General features: G+C 37.7%; 1 pseudogene; it reads left to right on the top strand.

Annotated features, from left to right (window-relative positions):
• The first annotated feature begins 8,755 nt into the window (after window positions 1–8,755).
• On the top strand, window positions 8,756–10,299 carry LOC130830054 (abl interactor 2-like; annotated as a pseudogene).
• The last annotated feature ends 4,951 nt before the right edge of the window (window positions 10,300–15,250 follow it).

Raw genomic sequence — 15,250 nt, 5'->3', positions numbered from 1 at the left:
CATACTTTCTAGTAAAGAAGCAATTTCCCAAAATAATATATTAAACTTTGTCTCTCAATTTTAATACAACATTTTACACAAACTATCTTTCCCTCCATACATTGCATTGTAGGCCGAGGAGCTTAATATCATTGAAATGTTTTAACGAAATATAGATTGACCAAAATGGTGTAATTCCTATGATGTAATTCCTTGGTGGTGATAAGTTGAATGAACTGTTGTTAGAAAGTAAATGCTAGGTTTACCCAATAATTTCAGTGCCCAATTATTTGCGTATTTACGGTGTTTTGGGAATATCACAGCATTCAATACAGCCTTTTTTCACAATATACATCAAGATTGTGCTTCCAATTAGACCACTGGAGTAATAGACACATTCACTGGAGAGATGAGGCCAGGTCAGAATAAGGCATCACACACAGCTCTAGCTGCAGAGGAGATGTGAATGTTACCACACGCTGAAATGCTTGAGGACGGTACCATGTATCCCTATCAGAGAAGATACTAAATAAATGTCTGTGGAATGAAAGAATAAATAAGTGCATAGACTCGTATCATGAAAGCTAGCATTTTATGCTCCTTCTTGCTCCTTATTGACCCTGAGGAAATATGTCATGTAATCTTAGACAATGGTTTCCCCAGAGATAAAGAAAATGACTTTAAACCAGAAGGCATTTTAGAAATCACTGTGACTTTACTACATTAATGATTATTGAGTGATGTTTCAGATTAATAGGTTAGGCTCACTGTAGCTGTAATAAGTACCACTGTGTGACGTAGTCAATGTCTAAAATGTAATGGACAGTTATAAACATTTTCAGGGACATTTTAGAAGTAATATTCCCTTCCTCACATCTTTCAATACAGACATAGACAAAAAGAATGTATCAGTTAGTCTATTTATCTACTCCTTTTCATTGTTAAACCCAAAATTGACTCTGAATGAATCCCATTGGTTCTCTAGCTAGTTTCCTTTCTTGACTCTTTAAGGATCACCTATGGTTTACTTTTGAGCCTTTCTCAAGATACTGCTCAAATTATTTTTCAGTCCAACTTGTTTTACCCTGACCTTTCATACTTTGTAGATATTTCAATTGTCTTTACATGAACCAATGTCTAAGTTTCAAAGTTATCCTTTTCCTTGTAGTAGCTGTTCTGACTTTGCCCATTACCCATACTATGAAAATTAATATCCTTTATATACTTAGTATATAAGTATCAACATAATTATTTTAGCTATCAATTAACAATTATTTTAACTTATCAGTTAACAATTATTTTACCAACTAACATAATTATTTTGGCTAAAATTAAAATATAAAATTTGTTCTCATCAAATATGCAGATTTCACAGAGCTGGAAAGCAAAGTACTATAATAAAAGCAAGATTAAATATCATTCACTAGGAGAGGTTGAATCTCAAATGCAACAGATGAATTCGAAGCTTTGTATTTATGTTCAAAAAATTAATTGCATAAGTACAGAAGGGGAAGATATGAAACAGAGGCAAAATTTACTTGAAAAAAATAATAAGTGGGAGATTTAACTGCAGACTCAATGGGATCAATATTGAGATGGGAGAGCTTAAAAACTGAAGCCAGTTTTAGCTGTGCTGATAACATCACACGAAATTATAGTTCTGCTGTAATCTAATGTTTCTTAAGGTCTACTCAAGGATATTTCTCGTCTAAATACTACTTTTTTTTTTAACCACTAGCAATGCTTTACAATGCTAATGCTCAATCAGCTTGACTCACTGAAGTATGGACTGGAATAACTGGAGCTACTTAAGAGTGAGATAAAGTATTCCACTAGGGATATCCAAAGAGGAGAGAGAATGAGAGAGCAAGTAGAAAATGTGGAGTCAGTGAGGTGAAAGGAAGGCCTGAACAAAAGGTAAGAAAATACTCTTCAATCATATACAGATGAAATGCTCTCCGTTTTCCAAGGGAACATCATATGCCAGCAACTGAATGGCAATATCAAGTCGATGAACTAGTACACGTATCCATAATTCACAAATAACAAAATGAGTATCTGCATTTATCTTCTCTTTCACTTCCTCGATTAGATTTATCATTGCAAGTACATGCATTGTTATTGTTTACAGAACTGCCCCAATATAGGAAATGCTAAGTGGTTAGCATACAAGTAGGTCCTAATGACACATTTCAATAGTATATCATGACTGTTGGTGAAATGGTATCAAATTTATTTTTTTTAGAAAGTTTGACTTCTATAATGTGCATTTCAGCACGTGTTATTCATGGCATCTTTTAAATTGTATATAACTCTTTCTCCATCTCAAGAGTCATATGCCACTTCCCAAAAAAATAATTTCCCCCCCATCTGACGGTATATTGTATTTGGTATGTATTTGAGAGATGAGAGAAAAATGCATTATTTTTTTGCATTTTATCTGCTTGTGTACTGACTTAAAATGTTATTATTATTATTATTATTATTATTATTAAAATGTGTATTTTGCAATAAACATATCATGACTCCACTAACATCTACCTGGCAACTAAAAAAATGAATCCTTAGTTTCCTGTGATCACTTATCTAGTGCTTTATGTTTTCACTAAATGCAGTGAACCTCACACAGTTGTAATAATTAAACGTAATGCCTTTCCTTATACTCTTGCTGCTTCTCCAAGTCATCTCAACTCAAGCCACTCTCTAAGAAGAGAGGAAAAAAAGTAGCAGGTACTTTGGCAAGTTGCTTTTTAACACTCAACAGCATTGTTTCCCTCAAAAAAGCAAGCTATAGAACATTTCTCTAGGATTCTTACTTTATTCTAGTAGTAGGACTAATTCAGAGACACGGTACAATATCAAATTCAAATGCACTAATACTATAATAATAAGGCTCATTTTTAAAACATTGCTGAACATTAGAATAAAATTTAATGGCTGAGTGGCTAAAAGAATTTCATCTCCTTCCTTCCACATGGCACAAGAATTGCTGCTACTTTTGGCATCAAGTCCAGCAGTAGGTGGGAAAATCTAGCTTGAGGAGTACAACAGGTTTCAACAAGTCTAGAAGGAAGCATGTGACTTACATGTATTACATGTACATAAAACCACCATTTCCCTTCCTAGGAATGTTTTGTCTTGACATTGCCATATTTCCTTTTCCCTCCAAAGGAAAGATAAACCAAAACCCCAAAAGCTATCTTTATTAAATTCACATCATCCCCAAGTACTATAAATATGCAGCTAGACATATGCAAGTTTCAGACACATATATAAACTGAATCAAAGGGAAAGAAATAGGAAACTTGAGATTATAATCCAGATATTTAATGTTATCCTTGGATCAATCCAGACTGATTTGGTACATAAGTAATTACTTAGGTTTGGTACCTAATTATTTCAGGTTAATTTGGTACCTAATTATTTCTTCAAATTATTGAGAATTATTTCTTCAAATTATTTAGAATAATTTGAAGAAATTTCTCTACAATATTATGATCTCAAAAGGAGAAAAATGAGACATGGGGCAATGAATGTGAGAATATGATACAGTGGCTTTCATCAGGGTGTTATTGATTACACCATCCATTAAAACACACAGAGCCCTTTTACGAGTACTCATGAGAAAAATTCCCCTATGATCTCAGTACCAGAGAAAATTCTTATTTTTATCTTTCAGGAACAATGATTCTTTCAACCCTTATGTATCTATGTTTGTTCTAGCTACTGGAAAGTCCAAGCCAAAGTTTTAATCCTCTCTTACAAATGAAAATGACTTTCTGTTATGCTTTTGTCCCCTAAACTTTCATTTGGCTTTACATTATTATCTTCTTACTTCCCTCAAACCTCATGTCTGTCTGAAAATCGACCCAAATTCTCTCTTTTTAAAAAAATATGGATCAAAGTGCAACATAAATAAATAGTACGTTGGGATTCTTGTTATATGGTAAAGGAAATCATTATAATTCTTTAAAAGATAGAAGCTTTTCCCTGTTCCTACTTTCAACGGAATGGCTTGTGGTTTTACACGCAAAGTTGATTAAGCAATAAAAAAGAAAATCTCTTCCAAGACAATGCTACAGACAATGAGGAGCTAGTTCTACATAACTCTTTGAATCTCTGATTGACAGATGAATATACCCTTGCCTCTGAGTACCACACTTGCTTGAATTTCTTCCTACTACATTAATTATGAATTCCCAGTCTCCCCTCTTGTTCCTCCAGCTCAAAATTTTAGAATGCTTAGCCTTTCATCTCTTCTTTATCTACTCTCCCTTCCTTGGACCCAGTCTTATAGCTTTAAGTACCATCAATATGCTGGCAAGTCCAAAATGTGTGTTTCCAGTCTAGACCACTCTCCCAAATTCAAATATGAATCGTGGACCCAAATCAAGAGTCTTTCATTGTCTGGGTTCCTGAAGGGGAATGCTAGCATGTGCCACAGTGAATAATACATCCACGTAAATCCATTCAGACACACACTGATCAGTCTTAACACATCCTTTCCGGTCTCTTTCATACCTCTGCTTGCCATTCTGTTTGTCACTAAACTCCCTGCAGTTCAAGTTCCCACCACGTTATACAATCTTACCTCAAAGTTTCCTCTCTCCCCTCTCAAACTTCAGGGTTTCCTCCTCTTTAATTCATTTTCAGACAACCTCTTCAAGCATCATTTTTATCTGCAAACACCTATGATTACTAAAGCACTCTCCCTGGCTTTCAGAGCCTCCAAGGATGTACCCCCAACAAACATATCCAAACTTACTTCCCACTGGCCCATTAGCATAGACAGGAAAATCCAACTGTAATCAGGCCTGTTTAGTAACAATGCCCTCGTCAGCAACCATCAGGACTATGAAAAGCCCCCTCTAACACCGTGGCTAGGATCCCCCCATTCCCAAGTACTGTCCTCCTCGCCCAATCCCCCCAACCCATCCAAATTTGACTCTCAGGACCCGACTCAACTCCATGGAAAATTCTCTCACCCCTCAATCCTTCACCCATTCATGTAGGTGTTTTAATGGTTTTCAGTTTTATTTCCTTTAGTTTTATTTAGTTCATGATTTTTGTTTTTTACTTTTGCCAAAAGACCTGTGGCTTTGGAAGACAAAGCTTACCATCGTTAATCCTTAAAAGCTTGTCTATATGGTAAAGTGCTAATGGACCGTTAGTGAAAGTACTGGAGTATGTATTGTAAATTTTTAAAACTATTTTCCTGATGCCTCAACATCCCCACAGAGAGGCTGTGAGCACCCCTCCCAGAGGACTAGGTGCCCCAGTGTGATAAGGGTGGCCCCCACCACAAGTTCCCCTTCCCCTCCCTGTCCTCCCATTGGGACCTGGTGACATTCAAATGCACTGATAATACTGCACCCTGACCCCCAATAAGAGCACCTTCCCACGGATTCTCCCTCTCCCTCAGCTCCCCATCTGCTCTTGGTTGAGTCTACCCCTTGGAGCTTCTCCCATACGATCTTTTGTGTGATATGTCCTGCCTCCCGCTTTAGGACCTGTGTGTGTAATACATCTCTCTCACTTTCATACGTCTCTCCACCTCTCCATGGTGTTATTTCATGTCCATACCAGAATGATCATCAAAAGAACCTCATTTTTAATTCTTAAAACACAGGGTATATAAATCGTACCCCAATAGAAATGTATACATGTTAAAGTTTGTTCCTTTAGTCACTAATTTTGCCAGGTACTGTTTTCATTTGTCTACACATGTTGATGTTGACAATAAATTGGCCAATATGGACTTCACGCAGATAAGAGAACGTTACTGATGACCTCATACCATCAGCATCACACAGTGGTACATTATTTACTGGACTGTTAAATTATTTCTGCTCTCAATAAGCTTACATCTAGAAAGAATACTACAATATAGATGCTCATTAAACTTCTGTTGAATAATTGCTTCCGTGTATGCAGGCATGAGTGAAAAAATTAGAAAATATGTTACAGGTCACAGGAATGCTATATTTAGAGAATGAATGACTTTTTACTGAAAAATGTTTTTAATTTATAAAGTTAAAATATATTTAATTGTAAAAAGCATATATCCATGACAATTTCTATCTGTACTTTTGACACAAATATTAAGTACTGTGTACCAGATGCTATTTGAAGAACATAAAAATGATAACATAAACCTCATAATAACTTCATGTCCATTTTATGGATGAGAAAGCAGAGGCACAACTTCCTCAAAGTCTCTGAGCCAGTGAGTGGCTGAGCTAGGACTCAAACCCAGACAGTCTGGCACCAAAGTCTGTGCTCTTATGTTGCCACTCTGAGATTTTATTTTTAAAATAAAGTATGAAAAAAAAAAAGAAAATAAATAAATAAATAAAATAAAGTATGCATTGTCACCTACTGTTTGATACACTGTCTTTACAAAATGTAAGTAATGCCTGTTTCAGATTATCTGTGCCATGGGTTTTTTAAAGTTGTGTGACTCAAATAGAAAATTGTATTGAGTGTTCTATGAATGAAAAGTGTTTTGAGGGCTTATTCAGCAGCCTGGCCCTCTGAAAAAGCTGAAGAATTCTCTTAATTTCCCTCAACATGAGACAATTAATGTGTCAAAGACAGACCGATTTCAGCTTACATGATTAAGCAAGTGCTACAAAGATTCCTCTGAGCCTTACTCGTATACATATCACATAACCGGTATGTGCATCAAGCATGTGCAAAACAACTTCACCCAAGAAGAGATATTTCAACTGATGGTACCAAACAGAGATACTGTAAGAGAAGTTAGTTCTTAAAACCAGGAAAAGATTCCACATTTTTGTCACAAATACAGCAAAAAATAATTATTTAAAGCCACTTCTGGCCAATTTATGAGCATGATGTTTGTTAATTAAACGTGACTTTGGATTTGCACAGAAAATGTGAAATACTCAGAGATGGCCATTTGCTACTTTTGTGCATGGTTTGTGATTGGCTTATGGTCAGAGTGTCCTGCAGTTCCCATCCACACTCTTGACCGGCTGACGTACAAAACTATTGGCTACGTCCAGTAGCCATCTCATCCCACCCCAATCTTCTGAGTTAACCCAACTCCAATTGTGTCGAGACGGCAACCCTCTCAGGGCAGGAGTACAGCTCCAGGGAATGAATCATGACTGCTCCCAGTCAACAAGGTTCTACCTCCCCTCCCCGGACTCTTGTCAGAAAGTGGTTTGCACATACACATGTTATCCAACACTGAGCAATGAGGTGAAGTCTGCCGGGAGCTTCTGGTACAAAATTTCAACCCCAGAAAACAGAAAGATGCAGGGCCCTGACACCACTGAGCATTAAATCAGCCCTGGAACCATCTGTCTCTGAACTTCTTTTTAGGTGAAATTATAAGGATCTACTATCAAAATGGCATTTAATATGAGATTCTATCACTTGCAGTCCAAAGTACTTTAATTCACAGACCTTAGCTGATTTGTTCTCCAATCTGCAAGGCCACTGTCCTAAGTATGCAAGTGCTACCATAACAGAATGTCTCCTCCCAGATACCTGATTCTTTCTGCTTTCTTTCACATGCAAAGTATATTGATTTAAATGAACATATAATAATTAGAAGATAAAATATATGTTTGGAAAATTGTTGACATCTAAATTGTAATGATGTCTGCCATCACTGATTAAGATAGATTAAACTGTCCCTGACAGCAAGAAATCTAGCCAATGTTCTGATTATGCATTCAGCTTGTGCAAATATTCAGAAATAAGGTTGTACTTTTGTCAAGCACTTGCATGAATCTTTGTGAGCACACGATTTTCCTTCTCTGAATTCTGAAGCATACTTACCACCTGCAGATACTGAGAAAACTGACAAATAGGCAACTATTCTATAGTAACATGACACTGGGAAACATATACTGTGCCAAACAGCATTTTATATTGAAGAAAATACACTGCATTTTCACATTGTAGGTCAAGTTTCTATACTTCACAATATCAGATTTGGAGAAAAGCTTCCCTCTTCCTTTTCCTTTATAATACCCTGTAACAACCTCAATCAGAAATCCAAGGGGATACTAAGCAATATGCAGTGACAGTCTTAAATTAGAAAACTGTTCCCTGGCTGGACCTCTTACTGAGTTTGCTAGGACTGTGTACTTCAATTTGAAGAGAGAACAATGGTCACAGAAGACATGCGGGATGCTATGATGGGTCCACGTTTTGGAAACAAACATCAGGAAGGAGAAGCAAGGTTATTCAAACATGAAATAAATACTGTCAGAATGTATTTCAGTGAGGAAACTACTGTATATTAAAGTCGTGGGATAACACGCTTTAGATTCCAGATAGATAAAAGTGTTGCCTAAAATCCATGAAGCCTAATTTTTAAAAAACGATTGAAAGGAAGATGGGTTCCTGAAGGAGAAAAGCACATTGCAATCAACCGACTTCGTTGGATGGCAGGGACCGGGCAGCAGTGAGCAGAGATTCGAAACAGAACTTAACTAGAGCAAACATTTCCAGGTAGGACTAAAGCCACCCTCTGTCACGTCAGTATACAGCTTCGGAAATTCAAGATACAGGAGAAAGACAGGAAGGCTCGCGAGAGAACGAGCTTGAGGCGGCTGCGCGAAGCGGGTGGAGGCGAGCGGAGAGAGTGAGGAGAAGGAGGGGGAGAAGCGGTCCCCCAACACCAGGCAGGAGGGCGGGCAGGCGGTTTGTATCCGGGCTGTGAGGTGCCCGGAGTCTCCGCGGACCCCGCTGCCTCTGTCTCTTCAACGCGAGAGGAAATGATGCAGAGGGGTGGAAAATGGCAGAGCTGCAGATGTTGCTAGAGGAGGAGATCCTGTCTGGCAAGAGGGCACTGATAGAGAGTTACCAGAACCTGACCCGGGTGGCGGACTACTGTGAAAACAACCACATACAGGCTACAGACGAGAGAAAAGCTTTAGAAGAGACCAAAGCCAACACAACCCAATCCCTAGCTACTGTTGCTTATCAAATAAATGCATTGGCTAACCATGTACTCCAACAGCTGGACATCCAAGCCTCTCAGCTCAGAGCATGGAGTCTTCCATCCATCCTATCTCACAGACTGTGGACATCCATAAAGAGACAGTGGCTAGAAAAGAGATTGGTGTTTTGACAACAAATAAGAACACATAGGGCTTCCTAGGTGGTGCAGTGGTTGAGAATCCGCCTGTCAACGCAGGGGACACAGGTTCGATCCCTGCTCCAGGAAGATCCCACATGCTGTGGAGCAACTAAGCCCGTGTGCCACAACTACTGAGGCTGTGCTTTAGAGCCCGTAAGCCACAACTGCTGAGCCCATGTGCTGCAACTACTGAAGCCCACGCGCCTAGAGCTTGTGCTCTGCAACAAGAGAAGCCACCGCAATGAGGAGCCCGTGCACCACAATGAAGAGTAGCCCTCACTCACCACAACTAAAAAAAAAAAAAAGCCCGCGCACAGCAAAAAAGACCCAACACAGCCAATAAAATTAATTAATTAATTTTAAAAACTTAAAAAAAAAAAGAACACATAAAGAACTCACAAAATCACAGTGCCTGCAAACACAGAGCTCCCTGTGAGGTCTACCCAAAAGCCTATTGACTACACAGTGCTGGATGGTGTGGGCCATGGTGTCAAGCATGGAAATAACCAGCCTGCGAGGACTGGCACACTGTCGAGGACAAACCCTCCTCCTCAGAAACCACCGAGTCCTCCCACGTCAGGCCAGGAGACGCTGGGACAAAAGACTCCTTACGAAACCCTGGCACCTGTTCAACCTCCAACAGTTCTTAATGGCTACACGACAAGTCCCGCTAGGCTTGGAAGTCAGCATCGTCCAGGCAGGGCAGCTTCTCTAAATCAGTGACCTAGGACACACAGTGGAAGCAGCGGAGGACGTGGAGGCCTAGAGGACAGTGGCGGCAGCAGTACTGGCATGCCCGTTGCCGTGCCAGCACCCTCACCACCCATTGTTGGACCCGTTGCTGACAGTCCAACTCCACCACCACCTCCTCCACCAGATGACATCCCCGTGTTTGATGACTCGCCACCTCTGCCGCCACCACCGCTGGTGGATGATGAAGATGAGGAGGCTACCATGGTTCAGTGCAACAATCCCTGTGCAGACGGGGATCCTGCTTGGGCCCCCAAGAATTATATTGAGAAAGTTGTGGCAACATATGATTATGCAAAAGACAAGGATGATGAGCTGTCATTTATGGAGGGTGCAGTCATCTATGTAATAAAGAAGAACGACGGCGGCTGGTATGAAGAGTCTGCGATGGAGGGACTGGTCTGTTCCCTGGGAACTATGTTGAATCAATCATGCACTATACTGATTAAATTTTTGCTTTGAAAGTAGGTTCTTATTATCACTCAGTCACACTGTGGGACCATTATGGTTAACAGAATTGTCTTAAAATGTTTTTAAATGTGCCCATATTTTCAGGACATGCTGTTTTATTGGTATAATTGAATATCTGCCTGTAAGCACACATCTCTGAGGCAGTTGGTGTACTGCTAACGGCAGTCTCTACAAGAGGCTGGCTGTCACTGCTTGCGCTTATAGACGTACTTACATAATGTTAACTTCATGAGCAGCCTAACTCTTCCGGGGCATGGGGTGTAATAGTTAACAGATCATGATTCAGATCGTGCCATTACCTGATTCAGTGCCGCATGGTTACTAACGCTCTGTCAGACTAATGTGAAAATCAGAAAACTGAAACGCTGGTGCTGGTCATACTTTGTGTTTAGACTCTCTCATCCTTGAAATATACTGTGTGTTGAAAGCATGCATATAGAGTTATGTATTCAAATATACTGAAAAAATCCAAGATGCTTCCAGTTTGTGTGGTACTTGGAGCACTCGTACTTAGGCCTCTTGAAATGAATTGAGTCTCTAAGGTCTGCATGTGAAACAAAAACAAAAAAAGGGTTACCTGTAATGTTGCAGTTCATACCTAAGTTTTTTAATGAGTGAACTTGCATTATAAATTTTTTCCATTCATAAATACGTAAGTGAACCAAAGGTTTTTGTCCTTTCCTTCACTGGTTTGCTTTAAAAAATAATAATAAAAGATATTGATTTATTGCAGAATTATGGTTCTATTTTCTCAATATATTAATTTGGAAAAAGTTTTTTAGCCTTATCTCAACCTACCCCAACAGCAGTGGCTGATTTTTGCAGAATTTAAAATCTTGAGATGGTTATTTACAAGTGAGTCTACTGAATTCCTTTTCTAAAGTAACTTTTTCAAAGCTAAGAAAATGTGTCAAAGTGCACATGTTGTAGGTAAAATTCTTAAGGATTGCTCTATCAGTCCTTTGGTTTTCCAGTGGACTGTTATATACTGGTTCAGTGAAAGGAAATGATAATTATCTTTTACATATTTTTTTTGGTAGAAGTGGATGCAATTGATTTTTGAATACACACTATTTAACCCACTTCTGGCACTAGCAACATAAAAAGATTTTAAAAATAAAATAATTGGGGAAAAAAGGTGTGCCATGTATTAATTATTGAACAGGGATATACCTGACCAACAGATTTGTATTGTCTTTCGACATAACTGAAATGCAACATGTGCACTTTGTGTGTCTTCTCTTAACTTAAGGGAGGGTTAGAGGGATGTTTTCTCTTCTTACCATGTGTATAATTCTATGTTGCCTAGGATATTAAAGTAGAGCACTCAATTGTGGGTTTCTGTGTATTGAGGATTTGTTTGGATTTCAAATTACAGTTATGTACTGGGCATTACAGACTTACAACAGCATAGTAAATGGTAAGACTAGTGCAAAACATTTATTTCTGAAAATTAAAGACTATTGCTACAAAATCAATGTGACTGTTGCATACACATTTTGAAAAAAAAAAAGTCAAGATACAGTCCTCCAACAGAGACTTAATAAAAACTGAAAGACTAAGATTGAGCCCTTAGGCTTGTATACCATTTATGTTACTGTCAGGATAAGCCCCCCACATAGATACAAAAAACATTAAACATTCATTAAAATCTTTCTATCAACTGCCCACTTCCTCAAGATTTCATTTTTATCTTGAACAGATGGCAAGCCTATCACAGTGTGTTCTTTATGACCAGAGCATAAACATTGTCTGATTAAATCATTCTAAAGCCAATTAAAAACTCAACATTTACTTTAGTAAAACACGTCTACAATAAGAAAGCAAACATGAGCAAGTGTAGTCAATTTATTGCCCCATCTCCTGAGAAAAATTTGACCGAGTACAATGTATTAATAGAAGAAATAGTTTACCTCAGTTTAGCTCTCTGTTTCCTCCTGAGCTCTCAAATGAAACTGGCCAGAGATGTTAGAATTCCTTCTCAAATATGCATTGGAATTCCCCAATGATAAAGCCATCAAACACACACACGCGCGCGCACACACACACACACACACACACACACACACACATGCACGCACTAACTTAAAATCTTGATTCCCATTACAGAAAATAAATAAATAAAGCAGATGCTACCCCTGCGCGAGACTGGGTTCGGCTTATCTTGTAGCCACCTGTAGCCCAAACATTGAAAACTCCCTACGTATCAGGCACTATAACACACTGACTATCTTACATTATTTCATTGACTCTTTATAACAACCTATGAGGAAGGAACTAATTATTATACCACTTGACAGATCAAGAAACTGTGTCTTCATGTGATGAAGCAACTTGCCCAAGATCACACGGTTAGTATGTGAAAGAATTGGGCTTTGTACCCATGAGTTTTGATTCCAGAAGACATGCTTCTAACTACTACACTCTATTCCTTCTTTAAGAGAAAGTTCTTCTAAGCCCTTTTAGAGAAATAAAATTAATAGATGAAGCTTTTTAAATCTAAGTATTGCTAGAACAAATTATTTTCATGCATGGCATACAAACAGCTGAAATATTAATCATAAATCATTCTCATTTCTTCGTTAAAGCATGAGAATGTTCTTCTCCAAATTACTGTATATACTTAAAAAAATAAAATGACTTTATAAATATTATATAATTCAGATTAGATAAAAAGATGGATTTTAAATACTCATACTTTAGGTTTTTCATATACACTATAAAATATGAATTTGTAATAGTATAAAAGCTATATTAAAATGTAAGTGAGAATCTAATATATCTGAAATTCATCACCAGAAGAGTATATATTATTGGTATATGACATGACCTAACTACACACAATTCTAGGTGCTCGAGAAAGCATTTATAGGCATGGCCCCCCACTGGGACACAGCACTTCAGTGTTAAAACTGGGAAAGGCACAGGGAAAGTGAGGTAAGTTGGTCCCCCTAATTCTGGAAGAGTCTCAGGTATCAAAGAGAGCCACTGTCCAGGAAAGACACAAATACCTGAGAAAAGATCTTTATGATGCGATTTAATTTTTGAAAAATGCATGTAGAGTTATATACTTTCCTGTGAAATTGGGCAATTATAATTTTTTCTGCTTTATCAGCCCCGAAATTTCCCTACAACTGAAGAATAACTAAAAAATAAAAAATTAGAATGGTCAAATATGACAAAATTCTCTGCTCAGCTTTGCTTGATCTGAGAGGTAAAGCATCACCCAAAGTTATCTTTATTTGCAGCTATAACTGACATATCCAATATTTACTACTTTAACACATATTTAATGTACATTCTGATTGGAGGATATTAACTACAAGTCATGACATCTATGATATTTGGCTAAAATTGTCTCACAATGGTCCATCTGAGGAAAGGTTCTACCATACCAAAAAGGCGATGTTTTTATTTTAGTACTGATATTTACTAGATGGTAGCAAAGATATTTCAATTAAGTTACAGTTGAATTTAAGATTGAATTTCATTATTTCATGGCCATGACAAATAAAACTAGGTTTAGATCCAGCTTTTCATAAATTTGTCCCAGTGACAACAAATTAAACTAGGCAAATAAATTAACTGATTTAAATTCATCATAGAAGAAAAATAATTAAAAGTACAGAAAGAAATTGCATTTTTAAATACAGCATAGATCTTAGAAGATAATATCAAATGAGAGACATTGTCCAGAAATATTACACACAGCATAATACCTGTCTAGAAAGTTAAAAACTACTAAAAACAAAAACAAAAAAACCCCAAACTTTTGAAGGGATACATATAAGTGCAATAAAACCATATTAAAAAAGGAAAGAAAAAATAAAATATCAGAATAAATTACAATACTTTTAAACAATACAGTTTAAAACTCAAGCTTTTAAAAAGAAAAAAAAGGAAAGAAAGAAATGGCTACTAAAGAAATGGGAAAGAGTTAGGGGTACCAAGTGGTTGGGAGGGGACCATTTGTCTACTTTGGGTTTGACGTTCATAGTGCTTATTACATTATTTTACATAAAAATAAATGAATAAACAAAAGCAAGCCACGCCTAGAAAATGAAGGGAGAGTGTCATGTAATAGGGGTTACGATATTCCCAATTCTGAGCACTTAAAGCTTCTTAAAATAATATGTAAGCTGTTATCACCCTATTTAAACCCTCACTATTGGAGTCAGGGAGAAGAGGGAGAAGATCCAGATTAATCTTCCTATCCCCAGGGTTTCCTTCTCCGTTTCAACCTACATAACTCTGATACATTCTCTCAGAACTTCAAAAGCTTCATGTATATCATCCACAGAATAACAACCAGGTCAAAATCTCCTATGCTGCAAACTGGGTCTTTGTTCTCCATCGCTCATCACTTCCTTCACTGACCACCTCTTGTTCATACTAGTCCCTGGTCCTGGGTGCTTCCCTGTCATTCAGCATCTCCTCCTTCTTAAGTTCTACTTTACTTTATAAGGCCTGGCACAAAGACCACCACATCCACAAATTACCTGGTCTGAAATCTGTCTCCACTCTGTGCCCAAGAGCACAGTATATATATCTTACCATTGAATTTATCTACAGCATTCAATTTCATACTGCTAATTTAGCAAAACTTTATTGACTATTTACCTTTATTAATGAGGCAATACGCAAGTTTGGGAAAAATATAACCAGGGCATATGCAATGCCCTCCAAGAGTATATAATCTAGAATTATTTATATTCCTGTCTTACTTGATAATAAAAGAGGCAGTATCAATAGATTTCACCTTTGAATGTCTCCTAGTACTCAGGAAAAAAATCGCCATCCTAGGCAATGCTTGTCCTCTCTTTCAGACAAGAGGAGCTGAGGCTGCTCCTCTTCATTGAAAGCTGCTTTCTCCTCTGGCCAGAGATATTCCTGCATTCGTAGCTCTTCTTTTACACGTATTGCCAGAAA

This window comes from Hippopotamus amphibius, chromosome 10 (assembly GCF_030028045.1).
Source record: "Hippopotamus amphibius kiboko isolate mHipAmp2 chromosome 10, mHipAmp2.hap2, whole genome shotgun sequence".
Taxonomy (NCBI): domain Eukaryota; kingdom Metazoa; phylum Chordata; class Mammalia; order Artiodactyla; family Hippopotamidae; genus Hippopotamus; species Hippopotamus amphibius.
The sequence above is the reverse complement of the archived record's forward strand: the minus strand, read 5'-3'. Positions and strand labels throughout refer to the sequence as shown.